The following is a 22953-nucleotide window of genomic DNA, read 5'->3' as shown; positions in this document are numbered from 1 at the left end:
TACTGTCACAACTCATGTTGCCACCCTTCGAACCTGCTTCTTCCTGCCTCCTAAAGTTCTTATCGTGGAAGACACTTTTCCTCATAGCTGTTACTTCAGCTCGAAGAGTTTCAGAGCTGCAAGCATTATCGGTCAGACCACCTTATTTGATTTTCCATCCAGATAGAGTCTCTTTACGTACAAATCCATCTTTCCTCCCAAAGGTATGTTCCGTCACAAATATTAACCAATCCATAGAACTCCCTACCTTCTTCAAGAACCATACTAACAGGTTGGAGTATATGCTGCACAAGTTGGATGTTCACAGGCAGTTAAGATTTTATTTGGATAGGACTAAAAGTTACAGGAAGACAGATCAGCTCTTTGTCGCATTTGCAGACAATAAAAAGGGCATGGCAATTACAAAACGTACATTATCTAAATGGCTTGCTGATTGTATAGCCTTTGTATACTCTAAGTCAAATCAGTCCTTACCTACCAAACCTAAGGCCCATTCTACCACATCCGTTTCCACTTCCTTGGCTCATGCAGCTCGCTTGCCTTTGGACACGATTTGTGCAGCAGCCACGTGGTCTAAGCCACATACCTTCATCACTCATTATAGAGTTGACAAAGCCTCCAAAGACAGGACATCTTTTGGTTCCACTGTGCTTAGGAACGTTCTTCCATGAGTCACTCGGGGTGATGGAGCTAGGGACGCTACCCGTGTGTAAGAACAAACGGCGAGATTGAACACTCTCACATAAAGAAGTTATGTCCTTACCATAACGTTCCATGTGGAGTGTTCATCTCGCCTTTGTTCTTACATCCCCCCCCCACGTGTTTTGGAAGAACGGGTAGGACTAGATCCTGACTGAAATGTCTTAACCCCTTCCGGGGTATATGGTCCTGTGTCTCACGGGGTATATGCTACTACCCTTAGTTACTTACTATGGTGAGAGAGTGTCTCTGGATGCCTGAGAGAGTGTATAGTTCTTGCACCTGAGGTGTTGGGTTATCGGTCTGGTTTGTTTGCAAACTAGATCTGAGTAATGGCAGGGAGGATTGTGGGTTATAGTCTGGTCTCAAGCTTCTCTGAGATGCAGAGCTTTGTGATGCGGCCGACTCGGAGCTGAGGATCGGCTCCGAAACCGTGTGTAAGAACAAAGGCGAGATGAACACTCCACATGGAACGTTATGGTAAGGACATAACTTCTTTTTTACTTCCTTTCTGCCTGTCTGTGTGTGTGTGGCCCTTCGGGTATGGCAGAGAAACTTAAAGGAACTTCTAGTTCAAAAGATGCCAGAAGTATGATAGGAAATTATCCAGTTCTGACAAACACTCTCTATGTGTCAACTGCTTTGGCCCGGTGCAGCTTCAAGAAGACTGTGCTATTTGTCACAGATTCAGTCACTGGGCCCTTGTAGAAAGAAAAAAATAAACTGATTCTAAAGGGCCTTATAAAGTCCAATTTTGATGAGGCCATATCTGCATCTTTAAAATCAAAAACTGATATCCGCTCCCATTCATCTTCATTCTCTTTGCATAAACTGGAAAGATCTAAGCAGAGGAGCTGTTCAGTTTCAACAGTTTCATCAGCATCTTCTCCTAAATATTCTAAAACTTCCCTGGCTCCCATAGTTTCCTTGGAACCAAAAGGGAAATTTCTTGAACATTCGGTGCCTTCGGTACCAGCTTCTGCACTGACTATATCGACTCAGACAATTATTCTGGATTTACTGACTTTGGTGCCTTCTCAATCCTTGGTTTCCTCTGTTTTGGAACCTAAGGAGTTTTCTTTCAAAGACAGGCCCTGAACAAAGTATTCCCCATCTGTAGACCCCTTCCTAGAACAACCTCCAAGTCCATTCTTGGAAAGACCTACACCCAGATCCCTGTCAGTCTATTTGGTCCATTCCACCAAGAGCTTGACAGAGTCTGATATCATGAGGCTGGTGGACCAGCTCCTGGTGGCGAGGGTATTAGCTTCTTCATTCGTTCCTACCCTCCCTAGCTCTGGAGCCTTACCAGTTACCTCACCAGTTTTGGTTCCTCCTCCAACTGCATCTCAGCCTTCAGAGTTCCCAGCTCCAACAGTCTCAGTTTTGACTGTGCCAATGCTGATCAGATCTTCATCTTCAACACCGGTGACTACCCTGAGCTCTTCAGTTCTTTAGGATCTGGACACCTTTTGGGATCGAAGCTTCTCTGCCAGTTTTGGGGAGTGTGGATCCACTCCAGTGTGTCAGAGCCATCCATACTCCTTGGGGAGTTGGCACATGTAAGCTCAGCTCTGGCTTCAGCTTTGGAGGTGGCTTCCTTGGTGTGGGGTGGGACCATGGTTCTGAGGGAGTCTATCTCTGTTCCGGGCTCCCATTCCTCTACAGAGGGGCCTGCCTTCCAGGCCATAGAGAGGGTCTTGTCCACTATGGGCTCACCATCGATACCATCTTCATTGAGCCAACATCCAAGTCCTTCCCCTTGCCCAGAGTGACCTCCAGCCTCTGCCCTGGAACAGCAGGCACAGAAGCTTGAGAACTCAACAATGGTGGTTATGTCCTCTTTGGATACCTCTCCGGCCCATCCCACTGAAGAGGTACTCCTGAAGAGAAAGTGCAAGAGGAAGCACTTGCACTCTCCTGAAGAGTCTTACACAGAGGATACCAATTTTGATGAAGGGGAAGGTTCCTCAAGGTCACCCCTGAAGACATCTTATTTGGAGATATTTTAGAAATCCTGAAAGAGAGAGGTGGCTGCATGTCCCATCAGCTTTCCTCCGAGGAAGTGGTATATCTGCAGGATTTTCATGCCTGACCATCTACCTCTTGGATCTCTCTGCCTGCTGATGGTCTAATTAAATTGATTGCGCAGCAGGCTTGAAAGATTCCTGATTCCCTCAAGACAATCCCAAGAGACCAGACCACATGTTGTCAGCTCCTGAGGGTCACCAACATTGGGTAAAAGGAATTCCAGTAGATGTCATGGTAGTTACAGCTGCCACTAGAAATGATCTTGCAGATGAGATTCCTACTATCCATCCTCCTAACAAGGAGTCTACGACGATGGATAGATTTGGGAAGCGCATATACACTTCATTGACTTTTGTGCTTAGGTCCTTGAACTTTATGGCACATTTTATGAGACTCCAATGAGACCTGATAAAGGAGCTATCAGACACTCTGACAGGAGCCATAGCTGAGGGAGTGCAGGATAAAGTAGCTTCCCAGCTGGCAACCCTTGATTCAATAAGTAATTTGTCCATGAGGCTCATTGTGCATGCAGCTGAAGGGATGACTAGGGCAGCTGGTTCCAGTGTAGCCATAAGGAGACATGCCTGGATGCACTTATGTGAGTTTGCGGAGCCATTTAAATCTTCTTTCTTCAGTGCCCCTTTTGACGGAAGATATCTTTTTGGCCCCAAAGTTAAAGAGACCCTTGCCAGATGTGAGAAGGATGGAAAAACCCTTTCTGCCATTGGAGTATGCTTTTCCACTTCTCAACAGCCTTACGTCAGGAAGCAGAGGAGTGGGAAGCTATGGTTCAAAAAGTCCCAAGGGCCTTTCAAGGACTCACAACAGAATGAGTCCCCCTGAGGCAGAGGGGAGAGTTATAATGGAAGACGCCATGCTAGAGGCAGAGGTGGCCTACAAAATCAGGGTTCCAGGGATTTCTTTCCTGGTAACTCCTTTCAGTGCTCCTGAATGGAGGCCCAATTGCTGTCCACTGGAGGCAGTTAGGAGATGACTATCCCTGCACCTTCTGGCCTGGCTGAACATAACATCTGACAATTGGGTACAGAGGATTATAACCAGAGGTTACAATATTCCACTTTTAAAACAACCCAGTCAATGAAAGAAAATCCTAGACATTCCACCCAGTCACAGGGATGCAGCAGTTATAGATATTCAAAGCAGTCCCACCAGACCAGATAGGATCTGGAGTTTACTCAAGATACTTTTTAGTGCCAACAAAAAACAGGGGAATGGACACATATTTTGGATCTCTGTGTGTTGAATAAGTCAGTTCAACAAACTAAATTTGGGGTGGTTACGGTTCAGTCTATACTTCCATTCTTAGGAAAAGACAATTGGATGTGCTCAATAGATCTTCAAGATGCGTATTATCACATAAAATGAACAAGGGCTTCAGAAGATTCCTGCACTTCCAGCTGGGAGCCAGATATCACCAGTTCAGAGCCCTGCACTTTGGTATCACCACAACCCCCAGAGTGTTCACCAAATGCATGGCAGTAGTAGCAGCTCACTTCGGACTGTAAGGATTCTGTATGTTTCCATACCTAGATGACTAGTGCATTACCGCATCCACCAGGCATCTACTGTTGCAGGCAAGAAACTATGTTCTTTAAACTTGCTCCTCTCTGGGGGTCTCAGTAAACTACAAAAATCCCATCTAGAGCCAATTCAAAATTTAGAGTTCATAGGAGTGGTGTTAAGACACAAGCACCTGTATTACTTCTCTTCCCCAAGAAAGACTTCAGAGAATAAAATCCTAAGTCAATCAGATTATTCATAGAAGAACAGTGACTGCAAGACTGTTGTTACAGATTCTAGGATCAATGGCAGCCACCATCACTTTAATACCCCTTGCAAGATTTTACATGCAAATCCTTCAATGGCTGCTGGCGTCAGAATGGTTATTACTGAATCAATCAATGTCCCATCAGGTATTGATCACCAATTTATGCAAGAAAGACCTGCGTTGGTGGCTTCAGTCCAATGAAATTTTGTTGGGCTGTCCATTTATCTCTCCACAACCCTAAGCCATATTGACCATGGATGCATCCTGGATAGTGTGTGGGGGGGGGGGGTCATTATCTGGGAAAAACAGTCCAAGACACTTGGTCCCAGTTGTAGGCCAATTTGCACATCAGTGTTCTGGAGATAAGGGTATTGCTTTAGGAGCTGCAAGCATTCCACGAAATCCTCCCCTTAGGAATGATTGCAATCCAAACAGAAAATATGTCAGTGGTTTGGTACATCAACAAACAAGGAAGAACCAGGTCTTACCCTCTTTGTGGAGAAGCACTCAGGGTATGGCAATGGGCAATTTCATCTGACCTCTTTCTAATTGCAACTCGCATTCTGGGGAGCTCCAACATGATTGCAGACAAATTGAGCAGGAGTATTCTAATACTTCATGAGTGGTTTCTCAATCCTTTGGTGACGGAGAGGATTTTCCATCTATGGGGCCAGCCCTGCTGCAATCTTTTCGCATCCCCCCTAAACAACAAGTGCTGCAGCTATTTTACCCTATTCCCCCACTGGGGGAGTTACTGAGAGATGTTCTCCTTCATGATTAGCCCTCCCTGGTCTTCTGTATGTCTTTCCCCCAGTACCTCTAATTTCCCACTTTCTGAAGAAAGCCAGATCAAAGAACAAGATAATTCTCATTGCTCAATTCTGGCCTCGACAGATTTGGTTCCCCTTTCTTTGGCCTCAGCTACTTCAGAAAGCCTGGATCCTGGACACAGCTTTAGACCTCTTGTCCCATCAAGAGGGGCTTGTTCATCTGAATCTTCAGAATCTGAAGCTCACTGTGTGGCTTCTCCAGTTCCCATGATTGCCAGGCATACTAGTCTCGCTGCCTCAGTTCAATGCATTATTTTAGCCTCCCAAAAACTTTTGACTAGAAGATTGTACAACAGCAAGTGGCATAAAATCTCAAAATGGGCTTCAAAGAATAATGTAGATCTATATTCTGCACCATTTGATAGTTTTAAAATTCTTAGCATCGCTTTTCAATTCGGGAGTGTCTTCCTCCAAAATATGAGTACATCTAGTTATTATTTCAACTTTCATAATGGCGTAAATGATGCAGCTCTAATGTCCCACAAACATTGTAAAGCCTTGCCTTTCTGAAAGGAACTTTAATGCTAAGACCTCCATACAAGGATCCTTCTACACCTTGGGACTTGAATCTGGTGTTACAGTTCATTATACATTGCCCATTCGAGCTAGCTACAAATTGCAATTTGAAGTATTTCTCTTGGAAGACTTTATTATTGATTGCAATTACTTCTGCCAGGAGAATTTCAGAGTTACAAGCCTTATCTTGCAAGTCTCTGTACTTAACCTTCCACAAAGACAGGGTGTCCTTATGAACTAATCCATCTTTTCTACCAAAATTAGTTTCTGAGACAAATATCAACAAGACAATACGACTTCCTGTATTTTTTCCCACTTTTTCAAATAGAGGCAAATATTGTCTGCATTTACTAGATGTCCATACACAATTACATTTTTACCTTCACAGACCAAAAAATTCAGAAAATCTGACCAGTTATTCATGTCCTTCTCTTCACCTACTTTGGGCAAACCAGTCTCTAAAGTTACTCTGGTTAAATGGCTTAAGGATTGTATAACCTTCATTTATACAAAAAGGAAAGTACAACTACAAGGCCCAGTAAAGGCACATTCTACATGAGCAAAAGCCACTTTCATTCCAGAGCCTCTATAGACGATATCTGTGCAGTGGCTACTTGGGCATCCCCACATACTTTTATTACTCATTACAAGCTGGATCTGGTCTCTAGGGGACATTTGGTTCCATGGTACTCAGGAATATGCTTTCGTGAGACCTCCCAAGATTTAGGTAGCTGTGGACTCTGTCCCACAGTCAAGAATAAAGTGAAGATTGACAACATCAGATAAAGAAGTTATGTCTTACCATAACATTCCACCTGTGTTGTTGACCTTCACTTATCCTTAACAACCCCACATTCCTTCCCCCTGCCTTTTGGGCTTCTAGGTGGAAAGGATCTATCCCGACAGATTGAATTATCGTTTTGTGAATACAGATATGGTCTCTGATCTATTTCCTGTCTGTCACTATCTTATGCAAACTCGATCTGACATAATTCTAAGAGGAGCATTATGAGTTAAGCCAAGCTCAAGAATTTTTAGAAGGAGCGAGTTCAGTTCCAAGATACGGAAACAAACCCACAGTCAAGGATAAATGAAGATCGACAACACAGATGGAATGTTATGGTAAGACATTACTTTTTTTTTACCAGGATGGTCCGACTGGGACAGAGCCCATTTTCAGTCGAGGCCTGGAAAGAAACACTCCAGATGCATGTCTTTAGAATGTGGGAGGAAACTGGAGCACCCGGAGGAAACCCACGTGAACGCAGGGAGGGCACACAGACTCCACACAGAAGGCACCCCAGCTCAGAATCGAACCAAAGAACTTCTTGCTGTGAGGTGACAAAGCTAAATGCTGCACCATTGCACTATAATTACTGTAATAAAGTCTTTTCTGCTGTTTGTGTCTGGGGCATGGGTGCATTTAATGTTTTGTACATTTTCTTTTGCAGCTTGCATTTCACTGCAGTAATGTGATACTGATGTAACTGTCTGTTGGTGGTTAACAAATAGTATTACTATTATTATTATTACCCCAAACACATGCAACAAATCAAGGCATGATTCAGTGTCAACTTTGTGTGGTACTTATAATAATATTATGCTGTACTCCCTCACTTTGGAACAAAGGACTCAAAACTGTGATACACATGAAAGCTTTCAACCATACAGAATTAACTCTTCTCTATAGTTTTCTTAACTCAGAAGAAATATTTAGTCCAGGTAGTTACCTCCAATACACATCTGCATTATTTGTAAGCAGCAGCTTGCAGCCTAGGAGGAAAAGATATTGTAAGATTTGTGTAGAAATGCTTTTTGAGGTTATTATAATGGATAGCATTTTAGCCTGTTGTCTAAATTAATGTGATTAAAAGCCTGTTACACAGAAGTACTTAAGAGGTTCTGGATAAGTTAAAGTGGGTATGTACATGTTAAAATGTTCATTTTGTAAAACTAAAATGTTTTTCTGTTCATTAAATGTTGTGTGATGTTTTCTTCAGTTTTAAATGTGGATTATGTGTCAATCTTGATAAATGATTTTTGTCTTTTTAGTTGGATATTGTAAAATGGCTGTGCATTCAAATGTGATAGCTAACCTTATGAAATCTAATTCTTTGCATACATATACTCTGACTTAGATGGAAATTAATAAGCCATTCTGCATGGGTGCTAAGAAGTACACTAATGAAAGAAAGAGAGAGAGAGAAAGAGAGAGCTTGGAAAACTATAATATCAAAAGGCATACTGCCATTGATTTAACTATTTCTTTAATGACGCCTCTCACCTCTACTCCAAATATAGACTGAATAATTCCATTTCAACTCAAACCAAAACAAAATTAGATGGAAAAATACTCTCCAAAAAACAAGTATCAGTAACTCCCCAGTATACTAAAATCCTTCTAGGGGGAGACATTCACCCAAATCCTGGCCCCACCTATCACAATGAACATCAATACAATTCTCTTCCACACACTACTCTAACCCTTCAACAGTCAGCCCCCAACTGTGGTAATCATTAGGAGGGTGGCCTAATGATTAAGGTGTTTACCTTACAAACACAAGGTGCAGGGTTTGAATCTCACAAGGGATCACTGGCTAGGCTTAAAATGGCATGCAAGGGCAGTTAGCTTAGTACCAATCTATGAACCTATGAACCTATCTAACTTTTACTACCATAAATGTTAGAACCATAAGAATAAACAGAGCTAAACTATATCCCTGGATTACCCAACATAAGCTAAATATTCTCGCTGTAACTGAATCTTGGCTTAAACCCAGAATAAATGACTCAAAAATTACAACTTCCAGCTATAATATGATCTGTAATAACCGTAGAAAGAGGATGATGGTGTTGCTTTAATATTTCCCATCAACTACATTTTCCCTTACAACAGACCAATACCAAAATTCAATTCAGCAGAGCTTCTTACAACTTTCCTGAAATTAAACAAATATATACAAATATGTATTACTGTTCTTTACTTCCCTCCTGGCGACAGTACGGATATACTGGAAGATATCCCACATTGGATATCCATAACAATTCCACAAGAAATAATACTACTAGGTGATGTGACTATTGGTTGGGCATAAAATCAAACTTCCTTTCATCTTGTGTGAACTTACTTAGTTTCACACAAATAATTAATAGCCTCACACATTACAGCAACACATCCAATTCCCTATTAGACTGGATCCTAATATTGGACCTTTGCAAATACACCACCTCAGGTACAATGTCTGATTGTTTGAGTGATCATCTTCAAATCTATACAACCAAACATCTTCTAAAACAGCATGCAACTTTTCCAGGTTTAACCCAGAAATTATTTACTAAATTATCATCTATTAACTGTAACTTCCTAAAATTCAGTAAAACTTTCTTGTTGTTGTTGTTGTTGTGTCTTTCGGCTTTTCCCGGTTAGGGGTCGCCACAGCGGAACTTCAGTCCGCTAATGATTGGCAGTAGAGTTTTATGTGCCGAGTTGCCGGCCCTGACGCACAACCTTCAACGAAGGTACGCCCATTCACGCATGTCTCCCCACAGAAGACGCTCTAGCAACTTTCTTGAATATCCTAAAAAGCCTTGCACCTCCTAGAAGGGAGAGACTAAAAACAAATATGCAATTTGGCTATCCAAAAGGAGCAGAATGCTAATAAACAATATAGAAAAGGCATGGAAAGAATGGCAAAAATATAAAATACCACAATATCTTGAAAACATCAGAATGTTTTGCAGTCATACTAAAAAGCTAATGATTGAAGGCAAAAAATATACTATAATAATTTTCAGAATAATTGTAAACACAACCCTAAAAAATTCTGGACAGCCATTAAGGAAATATTGCAGCCTGGCCATAAATTCAACCCTAACCCCTCTCTCTATAGCTTATCACTTGAAACCACAATACAGTTCAACTCTTATTTCATAGATAGTATAACATCTATAACCAAGGATTCCCAAATATCTAATCCTAACCCTGCCCAGCAGCCATGTATCAGCACATCCAGTTTCACTTTTGAACCTGTGCCCACTTCCTATATAAAACTACTGATGTTATGTTGTCCCTGTCATCTTCATTCTTGCTGGCTGGTTGGGTTCAGAGCTGATACTCGGCTCCAACTTGGCCACATTCTAAAGCTCAAGAGCTTCCACTGGCTCGAGGCTAGATCCTAGCCCAACATGCTTAGCAAGAGTTACCCAGATCTTGTTTGCCGCTTGAAGCTTCAGGATTACTTTGTGACTGCCTCAGGCTAGGCTGTAATTTTTTCTTCCAATTTCTCCCTTTTTTGAGAAAGATAATTAATATTTTCTTCTTTATTATAGTTTGGGTACTCTGAGTGTCTGTGTGTCTCATCTTTTATCATCTATTGTTGCTGTTACTTGTTGAGGCTATTTCCCCTCTTAGGCCTATTATTCCCCTTTGTCGTTAGTCCCCTTCTTTAATTCAGCCCATTTGAGTTAGAGGGGCTTGTTCCCCCTCTTCCTTTTTAGCCCCTTTTCTCAGAGGAGTTCGCCATTTAAGTTAGGGGAATCTTCACAGTCAGAGGAGCTGTCGTTTAACTTAACAACTCTCCTCCATCCTCCCCCTTAAAAAAAAAAACTTGCTTTTCTGTCTTAGATAGTGTTTTTTCTATTGGCTGTTGTGTTTATTCTTGCTGTGAAAATGCCTAAAGAGTTGTCTAAAGAATCCAAGCCTTCTGGATTCAAGAAATGTGATTCCTGCATGCAAAAGAAGTTGATGACCGATGGTCATACCAGTTGCGTTTACTGCCTGGGAGCCGTTCACCTGCAGGACTCTTGTTCCATATGTCATGCTTTTAGCCCTAGGGTCTTGCAGGGCAGAGAAATAAGTTAATCTTGAGGGATTGCTTAAAGGACCTTTTGAGGCATCTGTGGAAGGGAATAAGGCTGGTAAATCTGATAAGCCCTCTAAAAAAGTTTCTTCGGTGGCTCTGACCTCGGAACCATCGAAGGGTCAAGGAAAACAAACAAGTATGTTGGATTCAAAGTCTGTCAGGTCTGACAAGACACAGTCTCCATTGGTTCCTTCACTGTCTTTGGAATCACCTATGAGCCACAAAAGACACTGGTCTCTCACTTTGCAACCAGTGCGGTCTGTACCTCAGTCTCCACTACTTCAGTCTGTGGCAAGTAGTCATCATTCGTCTACCCATTCCTCTCGATCATCCAGGAGTCTTTCGGATGATGATGTGGAGAGGGTGGTGAAGAGGTTACTTAGGACACCGGCCTTGGCAAAAATTTTATCGAGCCCAGCCCATATGGACGTGGAGCTGACTACCCAACCCACTTTATCATCGATTCCTCCTTCGACTCACCTGAGTTCGGAGCCGGAGTGCATGGACGTCATTGCGGTGAACCATCGGTTACAAAACCACCGGTCTCTTGGTTCTGACATCCGCTCCGATCTTGTCGATGCCACCTTCTATCGAGGGATCTGAGGGCCGACACTCCCTCATCAGCTCCGAGGGGGAGACCGGCATCAGACCCTTGTCGGATGCTACACTCCCTCTTGGAGCTTTGGCACAGGTGAGTTTGGCTCCTACATCGGCCTTGGAGGCATCGCCCTCGGTGTGGGAGAGATTTCTTGACTCTTTGGATGCGGGGACTCTCTCAGGCCGGGATCATGGTGCCTTCGAGGTGATGAGTGTGCTGTCCTCTCAGACAGCTCCACCCTCAGCTTCAGCTACTCTGTCTCCTTTGGGGTCAGTGTCTACCTTCTCACCATCCCACCATCCAAAGTGTAGGGAACCATGCCCCAGGAAGTCCCATCAGGTGACCCCCACCTTTTCCGAAACCTCTCCAGAGTACCCCTCTGAAGAGGTCCCTCAGAAGAGGAGTTGTAAGAGGAAGCATTTAGACTCCCCTGAGTCTATCACATCAGACAAGGACTTGGAGGACTCAGATGGGTCCCCTCAGTCCCCCTTGGAGGATGTCTCTTTTTCAGACATCCTGGAAATCCTCAAGCAGAGGGGTGGCTGTTAATCCCTTTTCCCTTCTGAAGACAAGTCTGTGTACCTGGAGGCATTTGGCTCCTGACCCCTCCATCTCTTCGGTGTTTCCCCCTTTCGACCAACTACTGGGGGTGGTCAGTCGAAAGGCGTGGAGCTCACCAGAATCTATGGAACCGGTTCCAAGGAGTCCCAATAAGTTTATCACAGTGCCAGAGGACAAACTCTTCCTGACTAAGGGTGTTCCAGTTGATGCTGTGGTGGTTGCGGTAGCCACTAAGAAGGAATTAGCAGAAACTTCTTCTTCTGTCCATCCACCTTAGGTCACTGAATTATTTGTCCCATTCCACTTGCCTACAGAGGGATCTCCTCAAAGAGCTGGGAGATGCTCTCCAGGATCCTACAGCTGCAGGAGATTCAGATAAGGCTGCTTCCCAGCTCACGACTTTAACTTCTGTAGTCAAATCTTCCATGTGGCTTATCTCTTACATGGTCGATGAAGTGAGTAGGGCAGCAGGCACAGGAATTGCCTTATGGAGACATTCCTGGATGCGCCTTTGTGAATTTTTGGAGCCCTTCAAGTCCTCCTTTACCAACGCCCCATTTGATGGCTCATCATTGTTCGGGTCCAAGGTAAAAGAGACTCTTACCAGGTGCGAGCAAGAAGGCAAAACTCTCTCTGGCATGGGAGTATGTTTCTCCGTGACTACTAGACCTTATCCCAAAGGTCAAAAAGGCGGGAAAATGTGGTCCCGGAAATCCCAGGGAGTTTCGTCTGATGCATGTGGTGATTTTTCCCCCGGGGAGAGGGGGAAACAATAATGGGTGACACCACCCTCGTGGCAGAGGGGGCCTACAGAACCAGGGTGACAGAGATACGTTCTCTGGTAGGCCCTTCCAGCGCTCCTAAAAGGAGACCTCCCTGCCTCTGGAGGCAGTTGGGGGCAGATTGTCACTGTACCCACAAGCCTGTCAAAGTATCATAAATGACACATGGGTACAGTCGATAATATCCAGGGGATACACCATTCCATTCTACCAGTCACCCCTCCCCAGGAAGCAAAAGTCAATCCCAGATGTTCCACCCCATCTATGGAATCAAGCAAACCTAGAAGTTCAAAGGTTGCTAGAAAAACGAGTCATCCAAAAAGTCCCTGCAGACCAAATCGGATTCGGAACTTACTCAAGGTTCTTTTTAATTACAAAGAAAACAGGGGACTGGAGGCCCATTTTGTATCTCAGCAGACTGAACAAGTCTGTCAAGAAAACAAAGTTCCAGATGGTGACACTGCAGTCCATACTCCCTTTTCTGGGAAAGGACAACTGGATGTGCTCCACTGACCTCCAGGACGCGTACTACCATATCAAGATGGACAGGCGATCCAGGAGGTATCTACACTTCCGGCTGGGAGCCAATCATTACCAGTTCAGAGCTCTGCCCTTTGGCCTCACTACAGCTCCCAGAGTGTTCACCAAATGTATGGCAGTAGTTACGGCTCACCTGAGGCATGTATGGCAGTAGTTACGGCTCACCTGAGGCATCTAGAATTCCGGGTGTTTCCATAGCTAGATGACTGGCTCCTTACCGCCACCAACAATCATCAACTAACCCGGGCAAGGGACACCACAATTCATCTCTGCTCACAGCTAGGCATCACTGTAAACTATGAAAAATCTGCCTTGTTGCCCTCTCAACTTATTACATTTATAGGAGCAGACTTAGATACAAAAGACATGATAGCAACATTTCCTCGAGAGAGTATCAATCATATGTTGTCAGGTTTCAAATTTGATCATGAGGAAAAAGATACAAGCAAGGTTTGTTCTCAAAGTACTGGGATCGATGGCGGTGGCAATAACATTGGTTCCCTTTGCACGCTTCCATATGAGGATATTACAGTGGCTTCTCTTGCTCAATGGTCTATGCAGGATCTAACCATGTCACATGAAATTTTCATCACGGATATCTGCAAGAAGGATCTACAATGGTGGCTTCAGTCTTCACAGGTAGCGATAGGCAGATCGTTTGTCCTTCCCCAACCTATAGCCATAGTGACCAAGGATGCTTCCCAGACAGGGTGAGGGGTCATTATCTGGGACAGACTGTTCAAGGAACTTGGCAACAACATGAATACCACTTGCACATCAACGTCCTGGTTCCTCTTCCTATGGCCCCATCTCCAGGAGGAGCCTTGGATTCTGGACCCAGTTCTGGATCTCCTGATCCATCAATCAGATGCTCCACCCTTCTATTCAGACCCTCAAGCTGACAGCTTGGTTTCTCCACTTCCTGTCTTAGCCAGGCTTCATGATATTTCCCCAGCAGTACGTCACATTTTGGTTTCTTTGCACAAATCTACAACAAGAAAGCTTTATGCTAGCAAATGGAAGAGGTTCCCTTGTTGGGCTGTCAAAAATCATGTTGATCCTTTTACAGCACCCATTTCGAAGATCCTGGATTTTCTGTCTGAAACTTTTAACCAAGGGGCAGCTGCAGCCACTATACCGAGTTTCAGCTGGCTGCCATTTCCAATTATCATGTTGGTGAAATGGGCTCCAGTGTCATGTCTCACAGGTTATGCAAAGCCTTCCTAAAAGGTACTATCCTCCTAAGACCCCCAATAAGAGAACCACCTCCTCCCTGGGATATAAATTTAGATGTGATAGTGTTCAATCTCGCCGTTTGTTCTTACACATGGGTTCGGAGCCGATCCTCGGCTCCGTGCCGGCCTCTTGCAAGCTCTGCATCGAGAAGAAGCTCGAGACAATCTAATACCCACAATCCCCCTCTGCCTTTACCTCAGATCTAGTTTGCCGCTGCTGCATTCGCATCGTTGGGAGCTAGCTCGAGGGTTTTCTAAGCTAAGATATAACTTTTTGTTGTATTTTACTGAGAATTTTATTTAACTTAATATTGTTAGTATTCCTGGTGTGATTGTGTTCTGGTTCCGTAGTTCTTTGGTACCGTTAACCCTTTTATCGGTATTTTTGTACCGGGGCCTACACCCTTACCATATACTGCTATATTGAGTCAAATTTACCTGATTGTGACTAACCGGATTTGACATTTACCTGATTGTGACATTTACCTCATTGTGACTTTTTTTCCGGATTTGACTGTGTTTTTGTTTCTAGACTTGTTTTTTACCTACAATGTCTGAGAAGGCAAAGTCTGGTTTCAAGCGTTGTCAGTGTGGCCAAAAAATGTCGGTCACTGACAACCATAGTTCCTGTGTCTACTGCCTTGGCCCTCTCCACTTACAAGAGGATTGCTCCATTTGTCACTCTTTCAGTGGGAGGGTCATGACAGATAGGCGCAGGAAACTAATGGACAGGGGTCTGTTGAAACCAGCTTTCCAAGAGGCTTTGGATGCTTCTGACCAGGCATCGAAGTCCTCTAAGGAATCGAGGACATCGGAGCCCAAGTCATCGGCTCCGAGCTCTTCTTCAAAGGTTAGATCACCGGTTCCACAGACTTGGGCGAGTGTTCAACTGGTGTCGGTTCCTGAGCCTCGAGTCTTGGAACCGGTGATGGAGCTCCCTCCTTCGGCCATATTGAGGTCGGCTCCGTCTTGGTTCCTTCGACCCGTTCCTCCTCTAAACTTTCGGATGTCGATGTGGATCGTGTGGTGCAGAAGCTGCTGGAGCATTCGGCCCTCTCTAAACTTATTTCGGTTTCCACCCAGCTGGTGTCGAAACTTGAAGGCCTTCCTGTATCTCCATCCATTCCTCCTCCGAGACCGATTCAGTCTTGGAGCCGGAAGAGGCTGATCTGCTGATTGTGGAGCCCTCGGGTCCAGAACCGTCCTTTCTCGGTCTGTTCCCTCACCTCGACTCCGTCGGACCGGTACCGAGTCTCGGAGCCGACGGTCTGTTCTTGGTTCCGGGGCGAGTCGAACCGGCGTGTCGGTTCCGACTCTCCCCTCGGGCCTCGGCACGGATCGATTCGGCTCCGTCCTCGGGTCGATGCCTTCGTGCCCGTGTCGGGATTCTTCCCATTTCTTGAGCCGGGAGATTCTTGATGCGGGACCGGGCGTTCGACCTGATGAGGAAGGTGTTGTCTACCCAGACAACCACATCAGTGGAAGCAGTTTCTCCTCCCCATAAAGGGCCTTTGTCTTCATCTGCACCCACGGCCACATCCAAGCGTCGGGCACCAGTGTCTCAGCCACCCCTGGAGGTGCCCCTCTTCCTCCGAGGCTTCTTCGGATGCTCCCCACGAGGAAGTCCCTAGGAAGAGACTGTGTAAGAGGAGACACTTGGATTCTCCACAAGAATCCATAACATCTGATACTGACTTAGATGAGTCAGAAGGGTCCCCTAAGTCACCTTCAGAAGATGTCTCTTTTTCAGACATTTTGGAGATCCTAAAGCAGAGAGGTCACTGGCAGTCCCTTCCCCCTTCTGAGGATGAGTCAGTTCTGCTGAAGGCATTTGGTGCTCGCCCTTCCTCCTCCTGGGTCACTCCGCCCTTCGACGAACTAATGGAACTTATTGCTCGAAGGGCGTGGGAGGCTCCTGACACAGTGGAACCTGTTCCTAGGAAACCGAACAAGTACATCACAGCACCTCAGGATAAGTCCTACCTTACTAAAGGAGTTCCAGTAGACGCTATGGTGGTGGCTGCAGCCACGAAAAAGGAGATGTCGGAGTCTTCTTCGTCTGTCCATCCGCCTAATAAAGATTCTAGGGCGATGGATAGATATGGGAAGCGCATTTTTAGTTCAGCGGCTTTTTCCATGCGGTCCCTGAACTATTTGACCCATTTTACACGTCTGCAGAGGGATCTAGTCAAAGAGTTGGGAGATACCCTCCAGGGTTCTACAGATGCAGCTGTCTCAGAGAAAGTGACAGCGCAACTTAATACCTAACATCGATTGTTAACTCGTCCATGAGGCTGATTTCCTCGCGGCGAGAAGGTTCGAGTAGGGCAGCAGCTTCAGCGATTGCTCTTCGTAGACAATCCTGGATGCGCCTATGCTCCTTTGGAAGCCTTCAAGTCTTCCTTTACAACGCCCATTTGGCGGTGCCACTCTTTTTGGCCCCAAGGTAAAGGAGACCCTTACCCGGTGTGAACAAGAGGGAAAGACTCTGTCTGCTGTCGAGTCCGTTTTCCACCCCAACCAGACCGTACCCCAAAGGGCAGCGGTGGGAAAATGTGGTTTGAAACAAAATCAAGGGTCTTTCCGGGCACACAGGGTGATGCCCCTCTAGAGGCAGAGGAGGGGCAGAGGTGGAAGACGCCGCCCTGGCGGCAGAGGGGTCCGCAACATCAAGGTGACAGGGATACACTCCTGGTAAACCTTTCCAGCACTCCTGAGAGGAGGCCCGACTGTCCTGCTCTGGAGGCAGTCGGGGTCGCTAGCCTTTTACCCTCAGGCCTGGCAAGATATAACTACAGACAATTGGGTAAAAGCGTAGTTACCAGAGGTTACACCATACCCTTTCTATCTTATCCCATTCCAAAGAAAAGACTCCCAGATGTACCGCCCCATCTGCAAGAGCCAGCAGCTTTAGAAATTTCAAAGTTGTTAGACAAAAGAGTCATCCAGCCAGTCCCAGCGGACCAGCAAGGATTCGGGACTTACTCAAGGTTCTTTTAGTTCCAAAGAAAACAGGGGACTGGAGGCCCATTCTAGACCTGAGTTACCTCAATACTTTCGTCAAGAAAGAAAAGTTCGAATGGTCACGCTTCAGTCGATCCTTCCATTTCTACAGAAGGGCAGTGGATGTGCTCAATAGATCTAGAGGATGCATACTACCACATCAAAATGGCCAGGGCATCCAGAGATCATTTGCGCTTCCAGCTGGGAGCCAGTCACTTTCAATTTCGAGCCCTGCCCTTTGGTCTGACCTCAGCCCCCAGGGTCTTCACCAAATGCATGGCAGTGGTAGCGTCTCACTTGAGGCGTCAGGGATTCCAGGTGTTTCCGTATCTGGACGACTGGCTCCTTTCCGCCACCACCCGTCAACTACTGCAGGCCAGAGACTATGTTCTTCAACTGTGTGTTCACCTAGGGATCTCCGTAAATTTCGGAAAATCCTTACTTCAGCCATCACAAAATATCTTGTTCATAGGAGCAGAGTTAAACACACGGCAATTAATTCTGAGGCTTCCCACAGAAAGGATAGTATCGCTGCAGACTCACATCGTCTTCTGCTCTTGTCAAGGAAATCTCCTGCAAAACTAGTTCTGAAGGTGTTGGGCCTCATGTCAGCCTCCCTTATTGCAATTCCCTGGGAAGGCTGCACATGAGAGTTCTACAATGGCTACTGTTTGCTCAATGGTCATTTCAACAGCTACCTCTAACACACGAGATTCTCATAACAAAGACTTGCAAAACAGACCTAAACTGGTGGCTCCAAGCGTGCAACCTTTCCCAGGGAGGCCGTTTGTGCTACCGCCTGCAGTTACGGTGACCACGGACGCTTCCCTGATAGGGTGGGGGGGCATCTTTCAGGGACAGACAGTCCAAGGCGAATGGACCAATTTGGAGTACAATCTGCACATCAATGTACTAGAGTTGAGGGCAGTGTTTCTAGCGTTGCAACACTTTGCTCCCCTTCTTCCTCTAGGGACTATTGCAGTTCAGACGGACAACATGTCGGTAGTCTGGTACATAAACAAACAAGGGGAACCAGGTCCTATCAACTATGCAGAGAGGCCATGAGAATTTGGCAGTGGGCAGAGTCCACGGGTCGCTTTCTAATAGCAACGCACATCCCGGGGTCATCCAACGTCATAGCCGACAAGCTGAGCAGAGCAATTCTGCTACCACGAGTGGTCTCTGAAACAGTCAGTGGCGAAAAGGATTTTTCGCACCTGCGGCCAGCCTTCCTGCGACCTGTTTGCGTCTCCAATGAGCGCCAAATGCAGGAGCTACTTTGCCCTATTACCCCTCCAGGGAAGTCCCCAGGGACGCACTGGTTTCTGATTGGCCCCGGGACTCCTGTCGCATTTCCTCCATTTCCTCTGATACGAAATTTCTCCAGAAAGCCAGGAACCTTCACAGGACGATAATTCTCATTGCTCCATTCTGGCCTCGTCAAATTTGGTTTCCCTCCTGAAAACTCACTGCATTCGGGGACCCTGGATTCTGGACCCAGAGCCGGATCTGTTGACTCACTCGTCAGGGTTCCCCATCCAGCTCCTGTCACTCCATCTAGCAGCTTGGCTGCTCCAATTCCAACTTAGCCAGGTCTGATCTCTTGTCACCAGCAGTTCAGAATATATTAGTGGCTTCGCATAAGGCTTCCACTACTAAAACATATACTAGCAAATGGAAACGGTTTGTATTCTGGGCGAATACACACCCCGTTGATCCCTTTACAGCTCCTTTGAATAAGATTTTAGAGTTCTTGACAGACTTATTTCATCAGGGTGCTTCTCCTGCTACTCTAAGAGTTCAATTGGCTGCCATTTCGAATTTCCATGTGGAAGAGTGTGGAGCTCCTATCATGGCTCACAGACTTTGTAAAGCCTTCTTAAAAGGAGTTTTTCATATTAGACCTCTGGTCAGGTCTCCTACGTCACCTTGGAGTCTAAACTTGTTACTATCTAAATTAATGTTGCCCCCCTTTGAACCTGCCTCTTCTTGCCCATTAAAATTTTTGTCCTGGAAAACTCTCTTTCTGGTAGCCATTACTTCTGCTAGACGAGTGTCTGAACTTCAGGCTCTCTCCATCAAGCACCCTTATCTAATCTTTCACTCTGACAGAGTTTCTCTTCGTACCAATTCATCCTTCCTCCCTAAAGTGTGTTCTATTAACAACATTAATCAGTCCATTGAATTACCCACTTTCTTCAAAACCACTCCAACAAAATGGAGTATATGTTGCACAAATTGGATGTTCACAGACAGCTAAGGTTTTATTTGGATAGAACAAAAGATCACAGGAAAACAGATCAACTCTTTGTGGCTTTTGCTGATAGCAGGAAAGGACTTGCAGTTACCAAAGAACTCTTTCAAAGTGGTTATCTGATTGTATAATCTATGTATACGATTCTGCGAATCAACCCCTTCTAAACAAACCCAAGGGACATTCCACAAGATCAATATCTACGTCTTTGGCTCATGCAGCTCGCCTACCTTTGGATGCTATTTGTGCGGCTGCTACCTGGTCTAAGCCACATACATTTATTTCTCATTATAAAGTAGATAAGGTTTCTAGGGACAGAGCAACCTTTGGTTCCACTGTGCTCAAGAACGTCCTCCCGTGAGTTCCTCAGGATTTAGGAGCTAGGGGCTACCCATGTGTAAGAACAAGCGGCGAGATTGAACACTATCACATATAGAAGTTATGTACTTACCATAACGTTCCATGTGGAGTGTTCATCTCGCCTTTGTTCTTACAGTCCCACCCTCCCACCCTTAGGAGGAACGTTCTTTGATGCCTGGCCAGAAGCATTTTTACTACTGTCTTTATTCTCTGTACATAGTTGGTATACACATATACTTATATGTGTCTGTTATGTATGTATAGATGTATGGCATGAATGTACTGTTATGTAGATTGGTTTGCTTGCAAACTAGATCTGAGGTAAAGGCAGAGGGGGATTGTGGGTATTAGATTGTCTCGAGCTTCTTCTCGATGCAGAGCTTGCAAGAGGCCGGCACGGAGCCGAGGATCGGCTCCGAACCCATGTGTAAGAACAAAGGCGAGATGAACACTCCACATGGAACGTTATGGTAAGTACATAACTTCTATTTCTAGCTGCTCTAATTCTTCCCGCTTTCAATCCAGCTGCTACTTGTCCTCTGAAATTCTTGACTTGGAAAACAATCTTCTTGACTGCCTTTACCTCAGCTAGGAGGGTATCAGAATTACAAGCTCTCTCCATTCGTCTCCCTTATTTAATTTTTCACAAAGACAGGGTTTCTCTCAGGACCAATCCCTCCTTTCTACCAAAAGTATGCTCTGAGTCAAATTTAAATCAGTCGATAGAACTCCCTGTATTCTTCCCTAATTATGGCAACAAGGCAGAATATAAACTTCACCAACTGGATGTTCATAGGCAGTTAAGTTTTTACTTACAGAGGACAAGAGAATTCAGAATATCTGACCAGTTGTTTATTTCCTTTTCAGAAAACAGAAAGGGAAATTCAGTCTCAAAAGTAACCTTATCAAAATGGCTTACGGACACAATCACTTGTGTCTATAGTTCACAGCGCAAACAACTACCAGGAAAAATCCGAAGACACTCAACTAGAGCATTCTCTACCTCTACTGCCTTTCAAGCTAGACCAAACTACCCTTAGACTCAATTTGTACAGCAGCTACTTGGGTTAATCCTCATACATTCATCACTCATTTCAAGGTAGATGTGGCCTCCCGCAACAGGGCTTCCTTTGGTTCCAGTGTTCTGAAGAGTTTATTCCATTGAGCCACCCGAGAAAGAAGGTGCTGGGGACGCTGTCCCAATCAGCAAAAATGAAGGAGAGATAGGGACAACATAACATAAAGAAGTTATGTACTCACCATAATGTTCCATGTTTGTTGTCTTTGATCTCGCCTTCTTTCTTGCATCCCACTCCCCTTCCTGGAGGATCGAGAGGAATTATCTGGTATTTGGCCATATGTGTGGCGATTCCCTTCCTGCCTCATAATTTGCATAGAGTGGGAGTTTATTACTGTTGTCTGAGTGGTCTAGACGAGTATATATATGTATGTATGTATGTATGCATGTATATATATATATATATATATATATATATATATATATATATATATATATATATGTATATATACTTATATGAATATAAGTACGTTTCATGTTTGTTTGGTCTAGTGTTATGGTTATCACAAACGAGATCTGGGTAACTCTCACTAGGCATGTTGTGATAGGGTCTAGCCTCGAGCCAGTGGAAGCTCTCGAGCTTTAGAATGCGGCCGAGTCAAAGCCGAGTATCCGTTACGAACCCAACCAGCCAGCAAGAAAGGCGGCGAGATCAAGGACAACAAACATGGAACATTATGGTGAGTACATAACTTCTTTTTAAACAAACTCAAACCATGCTCTACTGTAGCTGATGACCTTCCAACTGAGTACTTTAAAATAATAGCTAACAGCATTTTCTATCCTGTCACAAGCCTTATAAGTAGATCAGTCTAGGAAGCCTACTTTCCCTCTGTCTGAAAAAAGTCACACATTATCCCTCTGCACAAAGGAGGAAATTCGACAGACATTACTAACTTTAGACCTATAGCAATTTCATCCCCCCTCTACAAAATACTTGAAAATGTACTCAAAAACAATTGTTAAACTGTCTCCTGCACAATGAGCTCCTGTACCCCACACAATATGTCTTCAGCCCTTACATAGTACTAAGACTGCATTTCTAAACTATATAGATAACTGTGAATATATCTAGAGATAACAGCAAATTAGTCTCCTCCTTATTTCTAAACTTGTTTGAAACTTTCAAGACAGATTGTCGCAGCAAAATTCTAATTCAATTGTCTTCATTAGGTCTTTCTCAGCCCACCCATCTCTGAATCAAAAGCTACTTATCCAATAAGTATCTGTCAGTAAAATGGCACGTCACCCTATCTCCATACCTCCCAGTCACCGCCAGTGTACCACAAGGCATTTGATACCCTCCACACATCCACACATCAGGCCTCCATAATGCAGTGTGCAGATGACTCCACAGTCATTTGCACATCTGACATGACACACCTACAAAAAATTACTCAGGAAGCTTTAACAGCAACTGAAACATGGCCTTGTAACTCACAACTCATGCTCAATCCTAAAAAACAAACTAGTACTTTTCCCCCCAAATCCCTCTCCCATGAAAAAGCAAAATTTAAAGTCATCTCTCTTGATAATACAGCCATTGATGTCACTTCTCATATCAAATTATTAAGGATGATAGTGGATGATAATCTCAAATTTGACCTGTATATACAAAATTGCATAAGAAAAATTCTTCAAAAACTAGGAATGCTCTGTAGAGCCAAAAACATTCTCACTGACACAACTAAAGCTACATGTGCTACTACTTATCTCCTCCCCACACTTCTTTATGGTGCTCCCATCATTGCTAATCTTCAGTCATGACAAAAATCAAAACTTGAACAATGCTATAACAAAGTTGTTAAATTTGCA

The sequence above is a fragment of the Protopterus annectens genome, chromosome 13.part0 (assembly GCF_019279795.1).
Source record: "Protopterus annectens isolate FY-2018-M chromosome 13.part0, PAN1.0, whole genome shotgun sequence".
NCBI lineage: Eukaryota > Metazoa > Chordata > Ceratodontiformes > Protopteridae > Protopterus > Protopterus annectens.
Note: the sequence above shows the minus strand (reverse complement) of the source record.